We start from the raw sequence: 21,890 nt of genomic DNA on the forward strand, positions 1-21,890 counted from the left end.
ACATCCACATGTCCCCCCCCCACTGTAATACATCCACATGTCCCCCCCCCCCCACTGTAATACATCCACATGCCCCCCCACTGTAATACATCCACATGTCCCCCCCACTGTAATACATCCACATGTCCCCCCCCCACTGTAATACATCCACATGTCCCCCCCCACTGTAATACATCCACATGTCCCCCCCCCCACTGTAATACATCCACATGCCCCCCCCCACTGTAATACATCCACATGCCCCCCCCACTGTAATACATCCACATGTCCCCCCCACTGTAATACATCCACATGTCCCCCCCCACTGTAATACATCCACATGTCCCCCCCCCACTGTAATACATCCACATGTCCCCCCCAACTGTAATACATCCACATGTCCCCCCCACTGTAATACATCCACATGTCCCCCCCACTGTAATACAGCCACACGTCCCCCCCCCCATTGTAATACAGCCACATGCCCCCCCTCCACTGTAATACAGCCACACACACCCCCCCTGTAATACAGCCACACGCCCCCCCCCTCCACTGTAATACAGCCACATGTCCCCCCGCACTGTATACATTACAGTGCTGTTAGTCTGACAGTGTTAAGAGAAGCCGGCGCCGCCAAGCCAGCCGCCGGACCCACGAGTTGAGGGCGGGGTGATGACGTCAGCACGCAGCTGAGCGCCGCCGGGTGTACCAAGATGGCCGCGGCTCCGGAGCTAGGCCGAAGCCGCGGCCTTTCCTAAAACCCCAGGCCGCGGAGAGCTCCGCGGATCGCGGGTGTGCCGATCCGAACAGCCTGGCCCGTTCGGATCACGGATCGGTGACGATCCGTTGCACCCCTATTTTTTACAATTATATTTTTTAATATTTTGTACTTTTTTTGTTTGTTTTGTCTTTGGTGAGATATCAGAGGTCTAACAGACCCCTGATGTCTCTTTTTTGAGACAGAGAAAGGGACTTTAGACAGTCCTTTTTCTCTGCAGCACATTACATGAATGAATACGGAATCTTTATAGAGACTCCTATTCATTCATAAACTGACACATAGTAAATCGGGTTTACTATGCCCAGTTATCAATAGACACAGGAGCGATCTATAGTGATCACTGCCTGTGTCCATTGTAGTGAAGGGAGGGGGCCGGTAAACACATGTTTACCAAGCCCCCCCCCCCAGCCCCAGCCTCTGCTGCCATCGCCAGCCCACCCCACCTTGCTCTCCAGCCTGACAGCTTGCCAGACCCGGCCAGTCAGCAGCAGCAGGAGGTGGGAGGGGAAGAAGGGAATGCCACCCAGCAGAGAGGGATCAGAGATGCGGGAGTCATTGTGGGGGGTGATCGGGGGGGCAGGGGGGACATAGTTTGATTCCCTCAAAGCCCCTGGAGCATCTGAAGTCAGAAGGAGTGGCAGAGAAGCAAAGCCAGCTTCTCAAGGGTAGCTGCAGGGGATCGGGTTTGTGTGTGTGTGTGTGTGTCGGGGGGGGGGGGGTAGGATCAGTGTGGGAGGAGGAAATCGGTGCTGGTGGGGGTATAGGACATAGAAAAGAAGGACCGGCAGGAGGTGGAGAGGCTGGAGACAGCATGGGGGGAGGGGTCACATTTGAGGTGAATAACTCTGATCAGCGGATTGTAATCCGCTGATCAGAGCTATAGGTTTGTTCAGCAGAGTCTGCTGAACAATTATGCTATAAGTTTATGGTCACTGAAGTGACCATGAGCTTATAGCAGTAGGAGGAATGAGGTCTGCACGGCGAACGGACCTGGCCAGCTGAAAGCAGTGCTGTAGGTCCGAACACTGTATGGACGTGGCAGCAAAAGGGTTTAACAATTGATTTTTCAATTTTCTTTTGTGAATAAAATATGGGTTTATGAGATTAACAAATCATTGCATTCTGTTTTTATGTAGATTTTACACAACGTCCAAACTTTTTTGGAATTGGGGTTGTATAAAAAAAAAATACTTACAATACCTTGGCTTTCAGTAAGACCGGATTTCTATTTTGACTCGTTCATTATATGGTATCTAATTCCTTTGTTCCTGTATGATGTTATTTACTGGCTGCAAAGTTTTTATCTGTTTCAAGTTTGGTTTGCTTACATGTACAAGGAAAAAGACCCCATGTTAGTCTATTAGGATGTGATTTCTCTGCACTTGTAAAGTAGTGTAATGCCGCGTATACACGAGCGGACTTTTCGACCGGACTGGTCCGACGGACAATTCGACCGTGTGTGGGCTTCATCAGACCTGCGGCGGACTTTTTCGGTCGAAAATCTGACAGACTTTAGATTTGGAACATTAGGACCCAGTTCCTATAGAAAAATCCGCTCGTCTGTATGCTAGTCCGACGGATGAAAACCGATGCTAGGGCAATTATTGGCTACTGGCTATGAACTTCCCTATTTTAGTCCGGTCGTACGTCATCACGTTACGAATCCGTCGGACTTTGGTGTGATCGTGTGTAGGCAAGTCCGTTCTTTGGGAAAGTCTGTCGAAAGTCCGTCAAAGTCCGTCGGACCAGTCCGGACGAAAAGTCTGCTCGTGTGTACACGGCATAACAGGACTATCACTTCAAGTAGTTAAATTCTAATAATAAAAAAAAAAGGTAACACTGCAAGCAAGCATAATGCCTCCTTCATGGCGGAATGCTGAGACATTCTGACCCAACACTTCCCATATATTTCTACTGAACAGAGAGGCAGCTCATCATAAGATTAGGCCATGTAGATTGGTGGGAGGAAATCAACAAGCTCTGACGCTACCAGAAATTGTCAGGGTTTTGCCTGTTCAGAATGACTCCATAATGCAGTGAAAGGTGCATGTGTACAAATGGAATACATCGAAAGCGTCCAAGATGCGTATTGTTTATTATGTCATTATGCTACTTTACACAAATGGCTGCATACAACCACCTTTGCCCATTCTTGTCAAAGGGCTGCTGTATGCAGCTCTAGAGCATCAGGGAAAAAAAATTAAAAGTCTTTACACGGCACAGACAAATGTGCCCATGTGTATGTAGCCTAAATAGCTGAAAGAATCATAGGAGAAAATGCTACTCCAGACTAGAGATGCAAACTTTTCGTAAATTTTAAAGCCATAGGAAAAAAAAAGTTTTTTTCCCTGTTTTTTTTTTTGGAAATTTGGAATGTTCAGAAAAATTTAAAAGAAATTCAGTGTGGAGTAGTTTTACAAGTTGAAAGTTACTTTGTTACGCTGGGAAGGTGAAATGCAGTATATATAAAAGTATTATGCTTGAAATAAAAGTACAGCTTATTCAGTAAATAAACTAAACTTGCTTTTTAAATGTTTTTTTTTTTTTTTTCAAATGAAACAACAAGGACTGTATATGTGAAGAACATTTCAACCATACACGAGAACAGGTAACCACCCCCCTTTCCCTCATAATAATTTGAAAGCTTCCTGCCAATATGCATTTTCAGTTATTGACAATGCTGATCCAGAAGCATATATTGCTCTTGCAAGAGCGTGAACAATTTTCTCCTGATTTTCTGGTGTCATTCTATCTATAAATGAAGGGCTTGTGTATTATTGGGAGGCAGTGGTTTGCAACACTTCCTTACTTGAAGATGCGGCTGGTGAAGAAACCAGAAGCAGCAGAAATAGTGTTTTTGGAAAGAAATCTGGAGGGAAAAGCTACTTGCACTTTCATTATGGTCCTCATCATTTCATTCCATAAAATATTTTTTAATGACTCTACTCTAGTGACTTTAATACTCTAGTATTTGGGAAAGAATATTTCTTCTCACATTTTACTGAGAGGACAAAAGAAAAAACAATTTACTGACCAGACTATAGGTAATCATTATACTGTGATGGTGGAGAGCATTAGTAGGAATTATTTAAAGGTCAACAAAGATCAAACTAGATTGTCAGACAAATGTACCCTCTTACTTTACCTGAGAGGATAGAAACTATCATCTCCTGTATCCCAAGAATCACCCAACTGTAGGAGGTACAAGATGGAGCCCACAAGAAAACTAAACTGGAGCCTTTACCCTGCAGTGCCCCCCTAGTGGCTGAAATGCATACTTCTCTTGTTTGAGAACTGCATTGAGAACTACAGTGTTACCTGAACTGTATTCCTGGATTTGCTTGTCTTCATCTGAGAGATCTTGCAATAATTTAAGACTTTACATAAAGGTTTAGAAATCTTTCAATAAGGTCTTCGTGTTATATAGCTTGAATAACATATCCTCGATATATTTTTTTATCATTGTAATATAACATATTCCACACTTTTTTCCCCAAATTTTCCTAAAAAAAAAACTCTACTAGAAAAGTGATTTGCAATCCTGAATTTATATGCAGTATATATACATTAGAAATAAAGCAACACTGTTAACAACACACTAAATTATTATTTTCCAGACTGGCTAAACCTTGTATAATGATATGGTGTTTTCCAGCAGAAAAATATTTATTGTTATAGTGTGAGTTCTAGCTTTTCCAGAACTTCACATGGTTGCTTGTGTTTAATTGCTGTAATCCACACCTCCTACCTAACATTTTAGAGGTGTTAACTGTGATGTTAGTATTTCCTAATTTTTTTTACGTCAGCTTTCTAATTTATTTCCCTCTTTTCTTTGACATTTTGTCAAAGGTGTGTGTGTTTTTTTTTAAATATTTGTATTTGTTTTATTATAATGTATTTTTAATACTTTTTTTTTTCATTTAACTTTATTACAGTCACAAAGGGACTAACAAGCCACCATGTAATGACATGAGCAGTTAACAGGTCCTCTTTATGACCTCTATTAGACTCCAGTGTCTGCCTTACTCTCCAGTGCAGCTAATCAAGTACAGATTCCTTGCTTCCCCTGACTACAGTAGCTGGGTATTGACAGCTCATAACTTGAAAGTTACATAAAACTCATCACTTCCAAGTTCATTAGTCGCAGAGGAAATCTGGGAACAGATGTTCCTCAAGCTCCTCCTGCTTTTAATGTTGGTGCATCTTACCACTATGGGGGTCACCTGCAGAAAAGGGGAATCTGCATCACTTTTATGATACCTTAAAAGTGGTTGGGTGACTCTATTACTTTTACTTGAAAGCCACACCTTGGTAAACAAGGGGTTGGAGCGCAATTTAAATTTTGCAGTCAAATTTGAGAAATGTCATGTCTTGTAGTACAGTACAGGACACGGGCCACCCTCCCATTACTTTTTTTTACTATGCATTGCTTGCTACAAAACTGAGGACCCATGCAGTGGGGTAGGGTTATAGGCAGTGTTAATTTCCTTGACTAAAACATTTTAGTCGACTAAATGAATACTATTTTAGTCGACTAAAATAGTCGACTAAAATAGTCGACTAAAATGCGACTAAAACTAAAACAATTGAGATGACTAAAATACGACTAAAACTAAAATTCCATTTTAGTCAAAAGACTAAAACTAAATTGAAATTTGACTTCAAAATTAACACTGGTCTGTAGTGCACGTTCATACCATAAATAATAACATATTCGATTTTTCACTCCAGCAGTATATAATGAGCTTGGAAATTGTGGAGAAATGTTAAATAATGCATTACAATTTAATTACACCCATTAGATTTTAGACGACTAAAATGAGTTTTAGTCGACTAAAATGTACTGGAAATTTTAGTTTACTGAAACATAGGACATTTTAGTCAACTAAAATATACTAGAGATTTAGTCGACTAAATACGACTAAAACTAAAACAATCACAGAAGACTAAAATGGGACTAAAACTAAAATGCCATTTTAGTCCTAAGACGAAATCGAAATTTGCTGCCAAAATTAACACTGGTTATAGGGCTTTGGCAGTATCCAGTCACCTGAATGTACACACCTATAACCCATGGTGTATGATTACTTTGCCTGTGTCCTGTACTGTACCCCCAAGATGTAGAATTTACAGGTAAGTCAAAATTCATCTTTTTTTAGTTTTGGATAGAGTGGAGAGGAATTATAACATGTCAGGTTTTTATTGCTGTGTCCTCAAGAAGACTTGCCTTCCTCACTGTATTTGTCCTGTTTACTGTTATCATTAAGTGTAAAAGTGAAAGAAAATCTCACATTTTAAGTTGTCACTACAAAAGGAGTAGAGGGGAAAACTTCCAATGGGGACACTAGTTCTGGTGACCCTGGTGACAACAAGAGATTCCCTCACTTTGGAGGGATTTCCTCTTACTTCCTGTTTTGGCTATGGTACAGAAAGTAAAGGGAACTCTCCCCAATTGGACACAGATGGCAAAAAAACTGACAGGGTTATAATTCTCCCTTATGCTATCCAAAATAAAACAAATGCCTTTAGTTCTACTTTAAGCTGTTTTTGAGATCTGAAATTCAAGTATCAGTTGATGCTTTAAGGAGACTATGGCATGAAGCAGAATACCTGTGTGTAACCTCTTTTAAAATAAACCATACACTGACTCATAATAAAGGAAAGTAGGGCGCTCTGGATAACAGGACTGGCTAGAGATAATGTCCGCAGTGTGGGATGGATGTAAAATAACGCAAACAAATGTCTCAGAACACTTGGGCAGCACTTCAAGAGTAAAGCAAATCTCTAGAAAAACAAACAAAACAAAAGGCTTGTACAGAATTACAAGACTTTTTTTGCCCAAAAAGATAAAATACACTTATTAGAAATCAATAAAAACAAGCCTTGTCATAATGAGTAGGAAGGGAAGTCCAGCGTCAGGTAACCCCAGAGCTGATCCAACATGCAGCTGTATGGAAGAAATCCCAACCGACCAGCAGAAGGGGGGGCTGCAGGAGGAAGCACCAGAGAGGACAGCCGCGCTGCCGAGACCAGTGTGGAATGCAGGACCCCGATGTGACGTCAGCGGAAGGGGACCAGGGCCCGGAAGTGACGTCAAAGGGGCCGGACACGTTTCAGAGCATCTATTGGTTCCTTCTTCATGCCAATTATTTGGAGCCAGTGGACATGGCTTCATATAGTAACAAGGGGCGAGGCTGTAGGCAGGACTGAGGGCAGGAACAAGGGCAGGAACAAGGGAGAGCAGCCATAGCTCTGGGATTACCTGACGCTGGACTTCCCTTCCTACTCATTAAGACAAGGCTTGTTTTATTGATTTCTAGTAAGTGTATTTTATCTTTTTGGGCAATTAAAGTCTTGTAATTCTGCACTTAGAGGCACCTTTTGTTTTGTTTGTCATTCACTGACTCATGCAACATCTACCTATTCTAATGGATTGACTATATCAGTAACTAAAAGCTGAACTGCAAGCATGTTAAAAAATGCCATTAAATGCAGTTGTACTGTATAGTCATTAAAACCCAAAATTTAAATACAAAACAATAGATTTGTGTTGATATTGGCCTTCTGCTACCTAGTACAGCAAAACTCAGACTGGGAGAGGGGCAGCATTAGAAATCCTTCAGGCTGCTTGCCTGCACATGTACTGACAAGGAACATGCTGACAAGGAGGTGAGAATGATTACCTTATTAATCTGCTTTTGTTCCTATATCATCCAGTTGCAGTCTGGGAGCTTGAAGATGACCCAGCTTTATTGCAGCAGAGCAAGGTGAGATTACAAACCTAGCTTTGCTGTCTGGCAGGACAGTGTAAATCTCAGGACTGACTGGACAACAATATAGTTCCTACCATACATTCTCATAAATGTATTTCAACTCTGCATTTAGTAAGGTCAGCTTAAAGTAGAAATATAGGCAAAACTTTCTTTTTCATTTTGGATAGAGCAAGGGAGGGTTATAACCCCTGTCAGCTTTCTTTTCACCATCTGTGTCCCACTGCGGAGGTCCCCCTTCACTTCCTGTCCCATAGTCAAACAGGAATTGAGAGGATATCCCTGCAAATTAAGGGAATTCCATGGGGACCCCCAGGTCATCAGAACTATTGTCCCCATTAGAAGATTTCCCCTTTATTACTTTTCTAGGGACAATCCAAAATTTGTGATTTTGGTTTACTTTCGCTTTCAATAATAATGGTAAACAGGACAAATAGAGAGAGTGACTCTCCCTAATGGGGACACAGACAGCAATAAAAACTGACAGGTGTTCTAATCCCTCTTCCCTCTATCCAAAACTAAAAACGGTTTTGCCTTAAGTTAAACTTTAAACTTCCAATGTGTGGCAGGAGCCAAGACTTTTTCCATTAGTGCTTTCTCACAAAAGTGTCTGTTTTGTGATAGTTTCTAATTAAAGGGAATCTGTATTATTTTCCACTTTTCTTAGATAAAATGATTAAAGATTAGTGCTTTACTGCTTCTTCCCACAATACAGGTCTATGAGTAGGTCATCCTCTTTAAAACAATGCACTCCAATGTAGCTGATATCTTATCTTAGCATTTAGTAAACTCCAAATTTTTTAGAGAAATATGGAAGCTGCCGTTGTTGACCTCCTTTTTGTTGGCTTTGACTGATGTAAATACTTTTGAAATGACTAATCTGAAATAAACATGCAGAACTAATATGAAATATTGTATATATGCAGACCAAGAAAATCAAAGAAACCTCAGACTAAGGCCTTGTTTACATTTACTTTGCTATCTGAAGCGTTATCCCTGTTACCTCTTCAGAGAACACTTGACAGGTGGCGAGGAAGAGTTGTATCATCTCCTCAGCGCCTTTTGTAACCCCTTAAATGCCGGACTGTTGGTTTGCTACCATGTGCACTGTGTGCGGTTGTAGGGCGGTCGCAGCAAATGTGTGGCATTCAGCTGGTAGTACCACCAAGCGCAACAGCGGGTATAATTCCTGCCTTAGCCACAAAGCAAAGCATCATGGCCGTGTTATGTGTACACCTGCAGGTACTGCCTTCCCAGCTGAAGGGGGAACAGTAAAAACTCGACTCGCCACAGGGTTTTATTGCCCTTGCTCTGAGCTGTCCATGAACTAAGTGGTCATGATATGATTGCTCAGTTCTCTATCTTAGAGCTGATGTAGGACAACAACAAAAGAACAAACGTACATATTCACCTCTATGCTGCAGCATCAGTATTCTCTTTTACAATAGAACCTCCAAGACAGCATTGAGTGTGATTTGTGGCTGTGAGAAATCTTAGTTCTGGCAATTCTATTACATGAATCCTTTTGTGTGTGCAAGAAGGGTGTTTCAGAATCAGCAATAGGTGCATTCTAGGACAAAATGGGACTGGAAAGGAAGGTGCAATACAGGAATCTCTGCAGGAAAATCTAAACTGCTCAGCAGGTATACTGTTCTCTTTCAAGTAGGGTTGCACTGATACCAGTTTTTTAAGACCGAGTACAAGTAACTATACTTTTTTATTTTAAGTACACGCCGATACCAATTACAGATACTTTTTTTTAATGTCATGTGAGAGTGGCACTAATATGCAGCACTAATGGGCACTGATAGGTGGCACTGATGAGATATGGACTGTGTCAGTAGTTTTTATTTTTTTACAATTTATATATTTTTTTGTTTTTCTTTTTCACAGTGCCTCCTTCTGTTTTTGGGGGGGGGTCAGTGTTTTTTTATTTTATTTTTTATTTTTACAATTTAACCTTTTAAATATTTATTTATTACAATTCGTTATTTGTTTATTTATTTTTTATCAGCCCTGTTGGAGGGCTTTGGTGAGATATCAGGGGTCTAAACTGACCCCCAACATCTCCCTTTTGAGACAGGGAAAGGGACTAAGGACACAGCTTCCCCAGTGCCTTTCTCTGCAGCCTCAGCTACACTGAGGATGAATGGACAAGAGACAGAGGCTCAGTTTACGATGCTCAGGTATGAATGGATAGTCAGTGATTACTGACTCTGTTCATTCAGAAAAGGAAGGAGCCGGTAAATGACATATTTACTGGCTCCGTCCTCCGCTTTCCATCCTAACAGATCCAGGACGAGGGGGCTGGGGGGGGGAGGGGGGCGGAGGAGCACAGAGGGGGACCAGAGCAGGACCTGGGGAGCCGGAGGAGGAAACGGGACAGTCGGGACGATCGGTGCGAGCAGTTACAGGCAGTCTCCCTGTATAGTTTTCAATAAAGCTGACAGCTGCGGGAGGGAGAAGAGGAGAAGTGGCAGGTCAGCTGCTTTATTGAAAGCTATACAGGACCTGTAACTACCTGTACCAATCATCTGTGAGGCTGCCCACCCCCCCCCATCTCATTTCTTGAGGCCCAAAAATGTTAAGACAGTACAGATATCCCCCAAATGACCACGTTTTGAAAAGACCAAAACACCAGTATGTACGCCAGTATGTATAACATGTTTGTTATTTAAAAAAATGCCTTTACAATGGCTTTAATGATATAGAAGACAGTTAATTTTGAAAATGGTGTCTACTTTTAAAGACGCTAACCTTCTTTGGAGACATATTTTAACATAAATGACTTTTTCTTTTTTTTTTAAGCATGTATTTCTTTATTTCGCTTTTTTCATTGCCATGCCATCTCAGTTGGTAGTGTGTACAGTGTATATTCCCTTTACAGATTGCAAAAAAAAAAAAAAACATTTTACAGTACATAGATGATTTGTTTGCACCTTTATTAATAAGTGCTTGAGAAAAAAAAAAAAACTTTGTGTGGGCTTGCCTTGCTGTGTTTTGACATTATTTCAGCCACTGAAATAATGTTTTATTAATGTGCATCTGGTCATCTAGAACATCTAATAAAAATGGGTTTATTTAAAAATAGATTCTAAAAGTAGTATGCAGTCTTGGGACGTCAAGGGAGAATGTTTGCCTGCTTATAGTGTTTTTATGGAGATTTCAGTCTTATTAGAGAACAGTGATTAATCATTGTAGCAGTCTTACTTTCTCTTGGGATGCAACCGCAGACAACATGTATAAATCGCCCAAGAATTATATTGCATTATGAGAACAAGCAGCTTTGTTCCTGAAACTAAAAGCGTGAGGTCTGGCTATTCCAGAAAAACAGCATTATTATTTTATTTGGATGGAGGAAATGACACTGTAGACACTGTACGTATTCTTCATTAGTTTTTCACCTGGTGCCTATTGTTCTCCTTTCTTCGTGAGATTTTTAGGTTAGTGTTCTGTCTTCTAAACATCTGTTCCAACAATTGATATTCTCAATTTACCCCTGTGATCTACAGTATATTGTGGAGTAGTTATGTGCTACAAATCTAATTCTCTGATTATGGACTTTCAAAAAGTTTAAAACACACTCTCCACTGCGGACATGATCTGATCTCACAATCAAAAATAGCATGTTTACTGAAAATATAATAAGGAAAAAGTGGGTTTTCCAAAAGGCATTTTTTATTTACTTTTGTTCTTTTTGCCAGTTTTTTTGGGTGCTTTAGTGGAGTCATTGGATATGTCTGTGATCAAGTATTCAGAGCTTTTAAGCTGAAGAAGACAACACAACTTCAGCAGCATGAGCAACATTGTACTGGATAGGAAGGCCAATATTTTAAAATGCTAAACAAATAGAAATCTTTTTTTTTTTCTCCACAGTCAACCAGTAACTGCATGTAAACTTTTGCAGGTAGGGTTGACAATAAACACAAAAGTTATTATTTTTTTCCCACTGCTTCATTATCTTGAACGAGGCAAGGAGGCCAACAGTGAAGACGATGAAAAAATAATTTGTTTATTCTTTTTTTTTGTTTTCTGGACTGTAGTAGCATCACAACAGCATATCAGCATTATGGACAGGTGGAGAGGCTAATAACATAAAACCAAAAATGTAGTTGTCTCTGTAGCATTCTTAGCATCATAATCTGTGATCCTGGCAAGGAGGTAGAATATTATGAAAAACAAGACAAAATGCAGTTCAGATCAGCAGCATAATCACCCTGACCAATGAGGGAGGATGACTAAAGAATATTCAACATTTGGTCCAGGTAGGGGGTCCAAGCATGAAGAAGGCATCAACAATGAAATTAGGCATATCTTATAAAGTTTGTGCCATAAGAAGCATTCATTGTTCTTATAGCAACAATCCGATAACCTGATTAAAGTTTGAACTTGGACTATGACCTGGTCGAGTGCTAGAGTTGTACATGGCCGCCTTGGCATGGATCCTTAAAATAATATTGAAAGGAATGCAACATTTTAGTACCTCCTGGAATGGTAAACAGCACCATTTGAAGACATTGCAACTTGAGAACTGAAGCAAGCTAGGTTATAATGAGGAGGAGGAGAAAGTGAATAGTCTTGGCTTGTATAATAATATAATAACGTGGCCTGTGTGCTGTTTCACAACAAGAGAATGTGTTAGAAGCATAGTATGGGCAGCACAGTGGTGTAGTGGTTAGCACTTTCACCTAGCAGCAAAAAGGGTCGCTGGTTCGAATCCCGACCCCGACACCATGCGACTGGAGTTTGCATATTCTCCCTGTGTCTGCGTGGGTTTCCTCCCGGTACTCTGCTTTCCTCCCACACTCTAAAGACATGCTGGTAGGTTAATTGTCTAAATTGTCCCTAGTATGTATGAATGTGAGTTAGGGACCTTAGATTGTAAGCTCCTTGAGGGTAGGGACTGATGTAAATGTTCAATGTATATGTAAAGCGCTGCGTAAATTGACGGCGCTATAGAAGTACCTGAAATAAATAAAATAATAAATAAATACATAGTATGTGTAATAGTCTGCCTGGACTTTTAGAATACTATTCAGCAGCAATTGTGGACTACAGTATAGCACTAATTCTTTAGTACAGAGCCTAATCATTTTATATAGTTAAAAGTCCAATACAAATTAATGACACAGATACAGAGTCATGTGATCAATACCTGGAAATCACAGTGCAGTTGATCAGGATAATTCTACTGGTGGAACAGCAACCTTTTGTGTCCAATGGGAGAATAGATTGAAGTCTGTGGATTTATCTGAAAAGTTTGTAAAATTTGAACATTTGAGGTAATAAAGCTGGAGTTTGCTGTAAGCTTGAATAGTATTATAAAAGAAAATATATAGTTTTGCAGTGATTCTTTTTATATATGCATATGAGAACAGCTAGATGTAAAAAATATTATCAATATGTATTTTTTAAAACATTATGTCTATGTATAACTTGTAGTCTTATACTTGGAAGTAGCCATATGGGTTCATCACATACATATAGGATTCTGCTTCTTTTATTTTTGAAATGGTAATGAGGGACACCTGTTAGCAAAAATATGTAGGCATAGGACACACAGCCCTTTAAAGGAGGATTGTACAAAAAAAGGATTGCTTAAACCCGTATGTGCTTTTTACCACTACTATTCCTTTATACTGGCTTTTGGAATTTACAAATGCAGCAATTTAGAAATTGGATGAAAAGTTAAGCACTGTAAAACACTTTTTGATAGATAAGTAGTTAATTTTATATACAACTAAATACAGTAGCTCAGACCAAAAGGAGGAACAAATGAGGAGAAAAGAGGGACAGGGGGACTTTGTTCCAAATCAGGGATAGTCCCTCGAAATCAGGGACAGTTGGGACGTATGCTGTCTCTGACTGCATAAACTCATTGACACAATAAATACTCAGTGTGACTGATCTTTTATAATAGTTCTAAAGCAGCGACCATAATAAGGGTGAGTCAAGTACAGAGTTTCACCCAGTGGTTAAGAGGGATGGGCGAACGGTTCGGCCCGAGCATAAGTTCGGGCCGAACTTTGGTTGTTTGGTCGGTTAACAATGAACATTATGCTGTGTCGCGGCAAATTCAAAAGCTGCGGAACACCGTTAAAGTCTATTTGACACTAACATGAAAAACCAGAAGTGCTCATTTTAAAGGCTTATATGCAAGTTATTATGATAAAAAGTGTTTGGGGACCTGGGTCCTGCCCCAGGGGACATGTATCAATGCAAAAATTTTTTTTAAAAACGGGCGTTTTTTCAGGAGCAGTGATTTTAATAATGCTTAAAGTGAAACAATAAAAATTAAATATTCCTTTAAATATCATGCCTGGGGGGTGTCTATAGTATGCCTGTAAAGTGGCGCAGTTTTCCTATGTTTAGAACAGTACCGCAGCAAAATTACATTTCTAAAGGAAAAAAGTCATTTAAAACTGATCGCGGCTGTAATGAGGTCTCGGCAATATAGATAAAACTCATTGAAAAAAACGGCATGGGTTCCCCTCCCAGTCCATTACCGGGTCCTTTGGGTCTGGTATGAATATTAAGGGGAACCCTGAACCAAAAATTTAAAAAAAAATTGCGTGGGGGTCCCCCCAAAATCCACACCAGGCCCTTCAGGTCTGGTGTGGAAATTAAGGGGTACCCTGCACCAAATTTAAAAAAAAAAATGGTGTAGGGGCCCCCCAAAATCAATACCAAACCCTCTAGGTCTGGCATGGTTTTTAAGGGGAACCCTGCCCAAATAAAAAAAAATGCCGTAGGGGTCCCCCCAAATCCATACCAGACCCTTATCCGAGCACGCAACCTGGCGGGCTGCAGGAAAAGAGGGGGGGACGAGTGAGTGGCCCTTTCTGAACCGTACCAGGCCACATGCCCTCAACATGGGGAGGGTGCTTTGGGGTCTGACCCCAAAGCACCTTGTGCCCATGTTGATGGGCAAGGGTTGTGGGGGTATGCGGGCAGGGGGCTTATCAGAATCTGGAAGCCCCCTTTAACAAGGGGACCCCCAGATCCCGGCCCCCCTATGTGAATTGTTAACGGGGTACATTGTACCCCTACCATTTCACAAAAAAAGTGTAAAAAATGGTTAAAAAGACAAGAGACAGCTTGGGACAAGTCCTTTATTAACAGATAAAAAAATAAAAATGTCCTGTGGTGTAAATCCACACCGCCCGATGGGCCGTAAAAAAAAAAAAAAAAAAAGCTGCAACAGTTCTGCCTCCATGGGAGGCTCCCGCCGAGTGATGCTTCTTCTTGGTGACAGCTGTTATATAGCTGAGGGTGGGGCCACCCGGTGACATAAACGTGTGACCCCGCCCCCTCTGACGCCACGGGGGCTTTCCCTTAGCACGCATCTTATGAAGCAATCAGTACAAACAGTAAAGCTGAAGATCAAAGTATGCAATAACCCATAGTAATCAGTTGGATTTCATTTTACTAGTCAGATCATTAAGTCTAGTTCGGCGGTCGGCAATCCATCGATCGCGGCTACCTGTCGAACGACGGCAGGTGACAGGTAGACCGCGTCCCTGCATTGCCAAACCCGGTCTGCGCTGCTCCCCCACCTCCTGTGAAATTCTTCACCCTCTGCGCATGCGCTGGCGCCTGACCTCTTCTCTGATTTCTCGGGAGCTGACGCATGTGCAGAGGGTGAAGAATTTCACAGGAGGCGGAGGAGCAGCAGAAGGATCATACACAAAGTTACTATGCCAGAAAAGATCAGAGACACGAGGGTTCACAATTTCATGGACGGGATTGAGAACTGCATCCAGTGTACACGCAGAGCAGATACACAGACATGCAATCTCCTGAGTATACACAGAAGGACACGAGATTTCAAGAGCAGTCTGTATGAGGAGAGGTGAGCTGAGTGACCACATACAGATTTAACCCTGCAGCTTCCAGGCAGAGAGCCAAGTGGGTGACTCACAATTAACCCCTGAATTGCCAGGCACCTCAGTCCCACAAATACCATCCACTGCCTACTGACACCATCCACTGCCCTACTGACACCATCCACTGACCTTCTGACACCATCCACTACCCTACTGACACCGTCCACTACCCTACTGACCCCATCCACTGCCCTACTGACACCGTCCACTGCCCTACTGACACCGTCCACTGCCCTACTGACACCATGCAATGCCCTACTGACCCTATCCACTGTCCTACTGACACCATCCACTGCCCTACTGACACTGTCCACTGCCCTATTGACCCCATCCACTGTCTTACTGACAATGTCCACTGCCCTGCTGACACTGTCCACTGCCCTACTGACACCGTCCACTGCCCTACTGACCCCATCTACTGTCTTACTGACACTGTCCACTGCCCTACTGACACCATGCACTGCCCTACTGACCCTGTCCGCTGCCCTACTGACCATCCACTGCCCTACTGATCATCCACTGCCCTATTGATACCGTCCACTGCCCTACTGATCATCCACTGCCCAACTGACACCATCCGCTGTCCTACTGTCATCATCCACTGCCCTACTGACACCATCTTCTGCCCCAATGTCATCATCCACTGCTCTATTGACACCATCCACTGCCCTACTGACACCATCTTCTGCCCCACTGACACTATCCGCTGCACCACTGTCACCGTCCACTGCCCTACTGACTGACACCGTCTTCTGCCCTACTGACTCCTGCAATCTGCCCTGCAAACTGCTGACACCTGTATGCTGCAATACATCCAACTGACCTTGGTCACTGTTTGCTATGTGGTGACATGCAGGGACATTCAGTGAGATCTGATATTATGCAAACATATTGCATATCACATCTCTGGAACACAGAGAAACACAGTGTTCTGGTATGAACATGACACATAGAAAACTATTGTTTTCTGTGGGTCATTGTAGTTACCTGCATCTATCTATAAGGAAAAAACACAGGGAACTGCACACAGTGTAAAAAAAAAAGGCCCCAAATCCCAGTGATCTCTGATCTCCTTCATGTTGTTCAAGTTGAACTCCACCGGCCTACTCCAGGTCTAGTTGATGTGGATTAGTACAATTTGCCTTACATAATTAAGCCCAATAGTAAAAGCAAATGGAAAAACAAAAAAAAAAAAATGTCATTAATATAATCCTTCACAATGAAATAGGTTAGTGTTCAGAATGTTAAATCTTTTGCATTTTTATGTCTCTACTTCCTGGGGAGTTGCAAGATGTACTGCATAGCCAGATACTCTCTACAGCCACACATTGCACTCTACTGCTCTTCATCCTTTTGCATAGAAGCTGTCTAACACATTCACCTTTTTTTGTTGTGTAGAGGAGCTGATCTTTACAATTCCTTTGTTGAGACTTAGGTTATCACCTAACTGGTATTTTGCCATGCTGTACTAAGTCCAGTCCCTCTTTAGTGTTGTAACCTATTTCTTCACTGCCACGTGTCTAAGGGCTCTTTTTTCTGTTCTGACTAAGGAGTACCCTCGAGTCTAAATGCCACTGCTAGCAGCACTGAAGTTTGCTTTGAAGCTTGTTCTGCTGCCACAATCCTCACTGCTTGCCTGCTGCTCAGCAAGGAGGATACTCAACAGAAATATACATTATATTACTATATAGATATACACTCACCGGCCACTTTATTGGGTTCACCCATTCAATTGCTTGGTAACATAAATTGCTAATTAGCCAATCACATGGCATCAACTCAATGCATTTAGGCATCTAGATGTGATTAAGACGACTTGTTGAAGTTCAACCTGAGCATCAGAATGGGGAAGAAAGGGGATTTAAGTGACTTTGAACGTTACATGGTTGTTGGTGCCAGACGGGCTGGTCTGAGTATTTCAAAAACTGCTGATACTGGGTTTTTGACACACAACCATCTCTAGGGTTTACAGAGAATGGTCCAAAAAAAGAGAAAATATGCAGTGAGGGGCAGAGGAGAATGGGCAGACTGGTTTGAGATGTTAGAACAGTAACTCAAATATCACTTGTTACAACCAAGGTATGCAGAACACCATCTCTGAATGAACAACACATTGAACCTTGAAGCAGATGGGCTACAAAAGCAGAATACCGCACATTGTATGCCACTCCTGTCAGCTAAAAACAGGAAACTGATGCTACAATTCGCACAGGCTCACCAAAATTGGACAATAGAAGATTGGAAAAATGTTGCTTGGTCTGATGAGTCTTGATTTCAGCTGCAACTCTCAGATGGTAGGGTCAGAATTTGGTGAAAAAAACATGAAAGCATGGATCCATCCTGCCTTGTATCAACAGTTCGGGCTGATGGTGGTGTAATGGTGTGGGGGATATTTTCTTGGCACACTTTGGGCTCCTTAGTACCAATTGAGCATCGTTTAAATGTCACGGCCTACCTGAGTATTGTTGCTGACCATGTCCATCCCTTTATGACTACAATGTACCCATCTTCTGATGGCTGCTTCCAGCAGGATAATGCACCATGTCACAAAGCTCAAATCATCTCAAACTGGTTTCTTGAACATGACAATGAGTTCACTGTACTCCAATGGTCTCCACGGTTACCAGATCTCAATCCAATAGAGCACCTTTGGGATGTGGTGGAATGGGAGCTTCACATCATGGATGTGCAGCCGACAAATCTGCAGCAACTGCATGATGCTATCAGGTCAATATGAACGTTTCCAACACCTTGCTGAGTTTGTGCCACAAAGAATTAAGGCAGTTCTGAAAGCAAAAGCGGGTCCAACCCGGTACTAGCAAGGTATACCTGTAAAGTGGCCGGTGAGTGTGTATATGTGTGTGTGTATATATATATATAATATATACTCTAGAAAGAGAGCAGCAAGCAAAACACGATTCAGTTTAAGTTAGGGTTGGGCACTTGATTTTCCCAAAGGGCCACATGAAAAAAACTGGAACTTAATTCAGCTCAATATTTTCGACCTGGGAAGGTCCGTAAGTATGTAAATATATAGAAAACAAACACCTGGCAGTGGAAATAATAGGCACTACAGCTCATACATGTAACTCAAGAGCTTTAAAAAAAAAGAGAACTTATAGAGGAGGAGAAACCACCCCTCATCCTCACTTTATATTTATAATAAAAAATCTGGTTCACTGACTCGCCGCACATTGCTATGGTGTCATCCTTGAAACAAAAGTCATAATGCTACAAAAAGAAAAGTGAGGGAATAGGAAGTCCACCATAAAAAAGGTTTCAGGTAAGGACAGACACAGTGTAAACCAAAAATTGGCTTTTTTTTCAAATTTATTGACATTCTCAAAAACTGAGAAATACACCTCCACCTTGTACCATTAAAATAATGACAACGTCATATAAAATAAATAGTCCAGACTCACCTAGGCAAGCAACACTCAGCCAAAGGAATTAAACACAGTAAAGTGACAAGTCATATAGAGATGATGGTACTTAAGTCGGGGCACCACAGGGAACTACGCTAATTAATTTTCGTGAAAGTATACCCTTATAACAGGATGAACATAACACTTAAACATGGTACGCTAGATTGGCCACCAGCTCTAGGGCACATGTATCAAATCATAAAGCAAAATACCATAGGGTGTAGAAAATTGAGGCAAGAGAAGAAAGCTTTATGATACCACACCACTTCTGTTTAGAATAACTTTTGACGATAACTGACACAGTAGTTTGTTGGGACATGGGATGCATGAAACAAAATGTGTGACTATAGTTGTAGACAGTCTATATACCAGCTTAAGAAAGCTACATTCTCCCCCTTCGTCCTAATAATAATAATAATAATAATACTTATGACTCTTGATAGTTTTCATTACCACTTTTAGTATTGTCAGAAACCATAGAGACAGTAAATGTATGAATGTGTTTGTGATAACCTAATGCTGGTTAAAGGGAAAAGCTGAAGCTGTTTGCTGAGCTAGGTAAGTTACAACTTCATGATGGAGGTCCCAAAATGGCACTCTGGACAGCTGCATGCAGGAGTAATAAACCCAAAACCAAAAATGTGGTTGCATTAGTTCCTTTTTTCCACTTTTTCCCTGTTTTTGCCATGTCAGTCTAGGGGAGGGGAGTATAGGTGTACTAACCGATTTAGATATACTAACAAATTAAAGCCAAACTCCAGCTAATACTTTACAAGCAGTTACAGCAGTTCTTTGCTTTTTGGGATAAAGGTTTTACATAAATAAATAAAAGCTGATCATTGTTAGCACCTCAGCTAGTGGTAATTGATTTGTCTAATCTCTGTAACTGATGCATTCTGCTGCAGAGCTTGCTCTTTTTAAAAGCAACATACTTACTGGCTGGATCACCAGATGAAAATAGAAGTAACAATGCCTAAAAAAAGGAATGCAGCCATCACATCTAAGAAATGTCAAGCCACAATAAAATAATAAAATAAATGTTTGATTTTGGGTTTAACGCCATTTTAAGGTTGCCACCTTTTCTGCAACAAAACACTGGACTTTTAATGTTGTTCCTATTAATAAAATTGGCATCAAATCTCATTTTACTAGCCAGGCTGAAAAAATACTGGCCAAGGGTAAACTCTGACCTTCTAGTCACTTAAGAACTTGGTAGGCCTCCATTTACCTAAGTTGTTGATAGCATAGAACAGTAGATTGTTCCTCTAAATACATAGAACAAATACATTGTACATACACATCTATATACTGTTTGCATAACCAGGGATGAAACCCAGCATCTGGTGATGTCTATGTGTTCCAGACTTCGGGCTGTAATTGACTGCAAAGGATTTGCAACCAAGTATTAAAAAGTGAAAGTTTGATGGATGATTGTCAATCTGTCCAATTACTTTTGGTCCCTTAAAAAGCAGGAGGCACATATACAAACTGTTGTAATTTCTACACGGTTCACCTGATTTGGATGTAAATACCCTCAAATTAAAGCTGAAAGTCTGCAGTTAAAGCACATCTTGTTTGTTTCATTTCAAATCCATTGTGGTGGTGTATAGAGCCAAACAGATTAGAATTGTGTCACTGTCCCAATATTTATAGACCTGACTGTAGATTCAGAAGGAAGAGGAGTTGATTGGTAAGCTGTACAGAATGAACCTGGATATGTTTAGCTTTGTGTACTTGGAAGTTTAAGAGTTTAGAATCCTGGCACACATCACATAGGGGACTCAACAGCTCCTTTGTGATATAAATTAAGTTGCAGTGTATGTTAACCCTAAAATAAATAACCTATAACCTAGACCTTTTTAAATCTACATTTAACAGCATTTTGTTATATCGGTTTGATAAGTGCAAAAAAAAAAAATTGTTTCCAGCTATCTTCAGAACTACAGTGCTCCTCCCTTCTATGTTATGAAGAGGAAAGAAGGGAGTTTTCTACAGTCCTGTCCTAGAGTGCAAACGTTTTTGAGACAGGATACATTTGGAACTAATTAACTCATTAATTAAGTTGTCTGTTATATTTCATGGGAATTTTTAGAAGTTAGTTTTGCTTGTTTATACTAAAAATGTGTATTTTTACTGAAATGATAGATTTCTTTTGTGTACAAAGTTTTCCTGGAAAAAAAGTTGTCACTTACACGCTTTGTCTAAATAGTTATTGGTAGATTATTTCCTTAAATTTGACTTGTGTTTAGGCTTTATTGGTCTTATAACAGTAAGCTTAAACTCAGTAGAAGTAAATGCTTTGAAGGGTAAGCATTTTGGACAGTCCTCATCACATTGAGTTTCAGTGTACTCTACATACCAAGGCACTTTGCACGCTAAGCAGAAGTGTTTAACAATAAATAATAAAAGTAAGCAAGTGACTTTGATTCATTTTTCACAAACTGTGACTGTAACTTCTCTGTTGAAGTGTCACAATATATAATAGGGTTAGGGTTCGTATTTGCAATGAAAAAAATTCACCCAAATGCTTCCTTCTACTGATGTATACATACGTCACATGGGCATAAATGACATTTGTATTCACCACCAAGATGAAAGGAGTCTGTAATATGAAATCTGACGTGTGTGAAAGTGCTGAGCAATGATTTGTGTCTGAAACACTTTATCGCCCACTTGAACGAGGCATTTTTCTTATTCACTGTGTCCCCCTGATGTCCTTAATATTTTAACTAGAAAAAATGTACCTGTTCTGAAATGGGAAAGATTGGGGTGTCTTAGCGGTCAGTATGCAGGAGAGGAATGCAGAGAAGATCACGGCAAGTTACATAGTTGGTAAGATTGAAATAAGACACCAGTTCAACTTGAGTGTGTGCCTGTGTGTGTAGAGGGTACAGTGGGTATAAAAAAGAATCACCCCTCCCCCCCTTTAAAGTAATCACATTTTATTGCTTTGCGGCCTGAAATAAAGACAAAGTTTTATGCAGCTGTATTTACTAGTGCAACTTATAACATCCAAGTGAGAGATATAACATCAACATGCCAGAAAAAA

At 40.9% G+C, this 21,890-nt stretch overlaps 1 protein-coding gene across 25 annotated transcripts in view; it reads left to right on the forward strand.

Annotated features, from left to right (window-relative positions):
- The window catches only part of RIMS1 (regulating synaptic membrane exocytosis 1), a 641,584-nt gene that overhangs the window by 153,405 nt on the left and 466,289 nt on the right, over positions 1–21,890 (forward strand). Inside the window, exon 1 of one of the 25 annotated variants that reach the window (XM_073626785.1) lies at positions 3,325–3,368. The exons of the other annotated variants lie outside the window; for them this stretch is intronic. The gene's annotated coding sequence lies outside the window, so the exon portion shown is untranslated. Of the gene's footprint in view, positions 1–3,324; positions 3,369–21,890 lie in introns of those variants that run through there. 25 annotated transcript variants of the gene reach the window in all.

Source organism: Aquarana catesbeiana, linkage group LG04 (assembly GCF_042186555.1).
Source record: "Aquarana catesbeiana isolate 2022-GZ linkage group LG04, ASM4218655v1, whole genome shotgun sequence".
Lineage (NCBI taxonomy): Eukaryota > Metazoa > Chordata > Amphibia > Anura > Ranidae > Aquarana > Aquarana catesbeiana.